Consider the following 7,403-nt stretch of genomic DNA (forward strand, 5'->3'; position numbering starts at 1 on the left):
GTGGTGCACTTAACTCTTTCTGCGGAGGAGTCATATATTTGCAGAGGGGGATAGTTTGCACATTCCTGAAGTCCTGAAGACCACAACACTGAGGAGCAGAATTAGGCCATTCAGCCTATCCATCATGGTTGATCCCAGATCCCACTCAATCTCTTACACCTGCCTTCTCACCTTATCCTTTGAAGCCCTGACTGATCAGGAAACCATCAACTTCTGCCTTAAGTATACCCACCAACTTAGCCTCCACCGCAGTTTGTGACAAAGCTTTGCACAGATTCACTACTCTCTGGCTAAAACAGTTCCTCCTTACCTCTGTTCTAAAAGGTCGCCCTCTAGATCTGGATACCCCCACCATAAGAAACATCATATCTACCCTAGCTAGTTCTTTCAATATTTGGTACGTTTCAATGAGATCCCTACACATTCTTCTAAATTCCAGTGAGTACAGGCCCAAAGTTGCCAAATGCTCCTCATATGTTAACCCCTTCACTCTGAGAATGATCTTTGTGAACCTCCTCTGGACTCCCCAAAGGCAACACATCCTTTTTAAGATCTCGGTTCCAAAACCGTTGATGATACTCCAAGTGCGGCGTGACTAGCATCTTATAAAGGCTCAGCATTATCGCCTTGTTTTTATATTCTAATCCTCTTGAAATAAATGCCAACATTACACTTGCCTTCTTTACTGCAGACTCGACCTGTGAATTAACCTTCTGGGAGTCTTGCACAAGGACTGATGTTTGAACCTTCTCCCCATTTAGATAATAGTCCGCACTATTTACCATTTACCAAAATGCATTATCATACATTTCCCAACGCTGTAGTCTGTCTGCCACCTTTTTGCCCATTCTTCCAATTTGTCTGAGTCCCGCTGCAATTGCACAATGATTTCCTTTGTTTTCTCCATGTTCAGGCTTAGGTTGTTGTTCTCACACCAATCCACCAGCCACTCCACTTCCTCTCTATACTCCATCTTGTCATTGTTCTTGATAAGGCCAACCATTGTGTCATCCGCAAACTTGATGTTATGATTGGAATCTGCAACACAGTCATGCATTAGCAATCTGAACAGCAGCGGGCTGAGCACACAGCCTTCGGGAGAGCCAGTGCTCAGTGTAATGGAACGATAGACATTACTGCCCAAACGGACTGACTGTGGCCTTACAAAGCTAGAGGAACTTGAAGGGTCAGGATCAGAATTGGGTTTATTATCACATGGTTTATTATGACATGGTGTGCTATTTTGTAGCAGCAGTACAGTGCAAAGGCATCAAAGTTACTAAGAATTACAAACATAGTGCACAGAAAATTTACACATAGTGTAAATTGTCATTGGTCAATGGATAATCATAAATGCAATTGCAAAGAAAGAAAGCCTGGCAGTGCCTGTACTTTCTTTGGTGTTTGTGGAGATTTGGCATGACATCTAAAATTTTGACAAACTTCTATAGATGTGTGGCGGAGAGTATGTCGACTGGCTGTATCACAGCCTGATATGGAAACACCAATGCTCTTGAATGGAAAATCCTACAAAAAGTAATGGATTTGGCCCAGTACATCACGGGTAAAGCCCTCCCACCCATTGAGCACATCCGCATAAAATGCTGTAGAAGGTACAAAAGTCTCAGGACTCGTACCACCAGATTCAAGAACAGTTACTATCCCTCAACCATTGGACTCTTGAATAAAACGGGATAACTTCACTCAGCTTCACTTACCCTATCATTAAAATGTTTCCACAACCAATTGGCTCACTTTCAAGGACATTTCAACTCATGCTCTTTATTTATTATTTTATTATCTTCTGCACTCTGGTTGAGCATCCTAGTTGGGCAGTATTTCATTATAGATTCTATAGTATGCTCACAAGAAAATGAATCTCAGGTTTGTATATGTACTTTGATAATAAAATTTACTTTGGACTTTGAAAAGGTGACATTCATCATTAAGGATCCCAGTCACCCAGGATATGCATCAAGGAGGAATACAGGATCCTGAAGATACACATTAAACATTTCAGGAGGACCCCCCACCAGATTTATGAATGCACAATGAACCCATGAACACTACCTTTGTTTTTCCTCTCCTTTTGAACTAATTTCATTTAATTATATGCACTTACACTTATTGTAATTTATAGTTTGTTTTGGAATGTACTGCTGTGCAAAACAACGAATTTCATGACATATGCCAGTGATATTAAACCTGATTCTGATTTCCAGTGAATGGTAGGTTGTTGGGTTGTGTGGCCAGTTCCGTGCTGTATTTCTAAATAATGTATTTCTAAGTATTCACAGGAGCATAGACCATTCACTGGATGGGAAAAAGCTGTTCCTAATCATTCAATATGGATTTTCAGGCTCCTGTACCTCCTCCATAATGGTAGTGACAAAAGAGGGCATGTCCTGGATGCCGAGGGTCCTTAGTGATTGATGCCAGCTTCTCGAAGGTGACCTCAGTAGTGGGAGGGTTGTATCCATGATGAGCTATTTGAGTCTACGACCCTCTGCAGCTTCTTCCAGTCCTACTCAGGCAGCATCTCGAGGGACAGAGTCAATTAAAAGAGAAAAAAAGAGTCAGAGTCAGGATGAGACCTTCATTTGCACTGAAAGAGATCAACAGCTCAGCTTTATTTACCATATGTAGATCAAAACCTGTTGTACTGTGAATTCCGTTGCTTTTGTCAATGACCAACAGTCTGAGGATGTGCTGGAGGCAGTCTAAAAGTGTCACAGATCTTCCAGTGCCATCATTGTACTCCTACAGCTCACTAATCCTAAACTGTACATCTTCGGGATGTGGAAGGAAACCATGTGGTCATAGGGGGAATGAATAAACTCTTTATAGGCAGTGGCAGGAATTGGGTAATCGCTGGCACTGTAAAGTTTGTGCTAACCCCTATGCTACCGTGCCACCCAAAGAGAGGGAGCAAGCGTAAAAAGCTGGAGGGAAGGGCTAGCAGGTAACAGGTGGAGTGAGGTGAGAGAGGTGATAGGCAGATAGAGGAAGGAATAGTGGGAAAAGTGCTAGATGATGTGTCTGCATTCATCATTGTGGATACTATAGTTGGAGAAAGAAGCATCTGTGGGGGGAGAGGAATTGTTAATATTTTGGGTCAAAACACTATCAGGACTGAAAGTGAAGAGGGGAAATGGCTAGTATAAAGATGGGAGGGAGAGTGGTGAGACAGAAGCCTGAGGTGAGGAGGAGAATTCAGAGAGGAAGTTAGAGGAATTCTGGAGCAAATTAGCTTGATAAAGAAGTGGGTATTTGATGAAGGCTTAAAATTAGATAAATCCCGAGGGCCGATGTATCTTTTGGTGCTAAGTGTTACGTACCCGTGGGTATCTTGTACTTATCATGTGACAGTGGTGTTGAAGATATGCTGGACCTAAGGTAGTGGTCTTGTGATGGTGGAGTGATGTTATTTTCCCGCCAGTGGAGGTCATGTGACATGTTTTTTTCACAGGGTATAAAAGGAGGACCCCTCCCTATGAGGAGGGGCAGTTCGTAGCTGGATTTGCCATTTTGACTCCATGCCACTGCGTGGTCCAATATTATGACGCAGTTTGGTTGAAAGGTGGAGTTTTATTTAATGCCTAAAGTTTAAAAGGTCATTGCCGGCAGTTTCTTTTTAATACTGCCAGTTAAAAATCAGTGGAGAGTGAAAATCGGAGTTTGGGAGCTAAAAGATTGAGGAAAGTTGATTTCGACGGTGAAACAGGTTCGACCTTGTTTGATCCTCATTCGGAAGGAATTAGTTGGCTGTCCCTGTGGTAACCCCTGTGAATAATAGCAGAAAGGGTTGGGTACCGTTTTGTAAAGGAAAAGTCAGTGCCTTCAAGCCGTTTCATTTTCATCTTTGTAAATTCTCCAGGAAAAGTATAGTTTGACTGGGAACCGCAACAACACGACGTGAAAGAGAATTTAGATCGTCTAAAAAGTCTCTCCTTTAATGGACTGTAAGCATTTTGAACTTTTGCAGTACTACTTTGAAGAACTGTTTTTGCAACATCGCTTTAAGAACTGTTTTCGCTTTGTTCCTTTAAGAACTGTTTAAGCTGCTGCACAGCAGCTGATTTCCGGTTACATTAGTTGTTTGTTTACTTTTGGGGGTTTGTTTTTCAGTGTTTAACAAATGTTTTATTTGTTATAAAAAAAACCCTGCCTCACTTATGTATTTATTGTTGCTGAATCCGTAACATAAGGAAGAAAATGCAGTAGAGCTGAAGGTCTGACAGAAGTTTTTAAGTCTTCTCTGGCATCAGAAGAAGTGCCAGGTGATTGGAGGACAGCAAGTGTGTTATTACCATAAGACGTAGGAGCAGAATTAGGCCATCTGGTCCATCGAGTCTGCTCCATCATTCAATCATAACTGATCATTTTTTATTCTCCTCCTCAACTCCAGTTCCCACCCTTCTTCCAGTAACCTTTTATTTCTACTACCAAAGTGCATTACCATACATTTTTCAACATTGTATTTCATTTGTCACTTTCTTGCCCGTTCTCCTAATCTGTCTACATCCTTCTGCATCCTACCTGTTTCCTCAACACTACCTGCCCTCCACCAATCGTTGTATCATCTGCAAACTTGGCAACAAAGCCATCTATTCCATCATCTAAATCATTGATATACAGCATAAAAAGAAGTGGGCCCAACACTGACCCCTATGGAACACCACTAGTCACTGGCAGCCAATCAGAAAAGGATCCTTTTATTTCCACTCGCAGTCTCTTACCAATCAGCCAATGCTCGAACCATGTTAGAGTGACATAGTTAATTCAGAAGCAAAGGTTCTGAACTTAAAGAAGGGTAACTTTGAAGGTATGAGACGTGAATTAGCTAAGATAGACTGGCAAATGATACTTAAGGGGTTGACAGTGGATATGCAATGGCAAGCATTTAAAGATCGCATGGATGAACTACAACAATTGTTCATCCCAGTTTGGCAAAAGAATAAACCAGGGAAGGTAGTGCACCCGTGGCTGACAAGGGAAATTAGTGATTGTATCAAGTCCAAAGAAGAAACATATAAATTAGCCAGAAAAAGCGGCACACCTGAGGACTGGGAGAAATTCAGAGTCCAGCAGAGGAGGACAAAGGGCTTAATTAGGAAAGGGAAAAAAGATTATGAGAGAAAGCTGTCAGGGAACATAAAAACTGAATGTAAAAGTTTTTATAGATATGTGAAAAGAAAAAGATTGGTCAAGACAAATGTAGGTCCTTTACAGTCAGAAACAGGTGAATTGATCATAGGGAACAAGGACATGACAGACCAATTGAATAACTACTTTGGTTCTGTCTTCACTAAGGTGTCAGGGTCCGGTCCGGTCCAGAATCTGCGTTCCGGGTCTTGATCCGGTCCGAGTGCTCCGGACTCCTGGTCTTGCAGCTGTCCCTCCCGGCCCCTTTGAGCCAGTTAAGATCAGCCTGGATCAACGAGGCACACCTGTGGCCAATTCAGCTGCAGGTGTTTGTAAGGGGCCGTGGGACAAAGACTGGTGCCCCTCCCCTCCCCTCCCCTCCCCTCCCCTCCCCTCCCCTCCCCTCCCCTCCCCTCCCCTCCCCTCCCCTCCCCTCCCCTCCCCTCCCCTCCCCGTCTTGTTCCCCTGCTTCTCTCCTGTGCGCTGGTCGTTGCCACGCTGTTGGTTGCCTTTCCCAATTTACCAAAGTACCCGGTGGATCACTCTAGTTTTGCTGCTTACCCTGGACCCAGCTTCCTACCCATTGCCTCTGTCGGGCGGGTCCGGCCGGACTGCCGCTGCCCGGCGGGGGTTCTGCCCCTTCCACCTATTGCTCCCTGAGAGTTGTGCCCTGCACCTGCCCAGGTGTCCATGACTGGCCCAGGCCTCCGTGTTTTCCGCCTGGGAGGCGGCCCTGCCTGGGATCTCTGCGGCCCGCCATGAGGAATCTGCCCGCTTGCCCGCTCCGAACTGTGGGATCTGCCTGCCTGCCCTGAACCGTGGGATCCTCCCGCCTGCCCACCTCATCTGAACTCTGGGATCCTCCCGCCTGCCCGCCTCGTCTGAATTCTTGGATCCAGACCTGCCTGCATTAACCCTTGTATGCCATGGCATCCCCATCCTGTCCTCCCCCTCGTACTTCAGTGTCTGCGTCCTGCGTTTGGGTCCATCCGGCCCCATTCCTGACATAAGGAGGACATAAATAATCTTCAGGAAATAGTAGGGGACCGAGGGTCTAGTGCGATGGAGGAACTGAGGGAAATGTTAGTACTACATGTTAGTAGGGAAGTGGTGTTAGGTAAATTGAAGGGATTAAAGGTAGATAAGTCCCCAGGGCCAGATGGTCTGCATCCCAGAGTGCTTAAGGAAGTAGCCCAAGAAATAGTAGATGCATTAGTGATAATTTTTCAAAACTCCTTAGATTCTGGATTAGTTCCTGAGGATTGGAGGGGGGCTAATGTAACCCCACTTTTTAAAAAAGGAGGGAGAGGAAAAACTGGGGAATTATAGACTGGTTAGTCTGACATCGGTGGTGGGGAAAATGCTAGAGTCGGTTATCAAAGATATGATAACAGCACATTTGGAAAGCAGTGAAATCATTGGACAAAGTCAGCATAGATTTGTGAAAGGAAAATCATGTCTGATGAATCTTACAGAATTTTTTTGAAGATGTAACTAGTAGAGTGGATCGGGGAGAGCCAGTGGATGTGGTATATTTAGATTTTCAAAAGGCTTTTGACAAGGTCCCACACAGGAGATTAGTGTGCAAACTTAAAACACACGGTATTGGGGGTATGGTATTGATGTGGATAGAGAACTGGTTGGCAGACAGGAAGCAAAGAGTGGGACCTTTTCAGAATGGCAGGCAGTGACTAGTGGGGTACCGCAAGGCTCAGTGCTGGGACCCCAGTTGTTTACAATATATATTAATGATTTAGACCAGGGAATTAAATGCAGCATCTCCAAGTTTGCAGATGACACGAAGCTGGGTAGCAGTGTTAGCTGTGAGAAGGATGCTAGGAGGATGCAGGGTGACTTGGATAGGTTAGGTGAGTGGGCAAATTCATGGCAGATGCAAGTTAATGTGGATAAATGTGAGGTTATCCACTTTGGTTGCAAGAACAGGAGAACAGATTATTATCTGAATGGTGGCTGATTAGGAAAAGGGGAGGTGAAACGAGACCTGGGTGTCATTGTACACCAGTCTTTGACGGTGGGCATGCAAAAAAGCAAAAAAAGGCGGTGAAAAAGGCAAATGGTATGTTAGAGTATTGGGTGCAGTTTTGGTCCCCTAATCTGAGGAAAGCCATTCTTGCCTTTGAGGGAGTACAAAGAAGGTTCACCAGATTGATTCCTGGGATGGCAAGACTGGATCGAAGAAAGACTGGATCGACTAGGCTTGTACTCACTGGAATTTAGAAGACTGAGTGGGGATCTTA

Source organism: Hypanus sabinus, chromosome X2 (genome assembly GCF_030144855.1).
Source record: "Hypanus sabinus isolate sHypSab1 chromosome X2, sHypSab1.hap1, whole genome shotgun sequence".
Classification (NCBI taxonomy): Eukaryota; Metazoa; Chordata; class Chondrichthyes; order Myliobatiformes; family Dasyatidae; genus Hypanus; species Hypanus sabinus.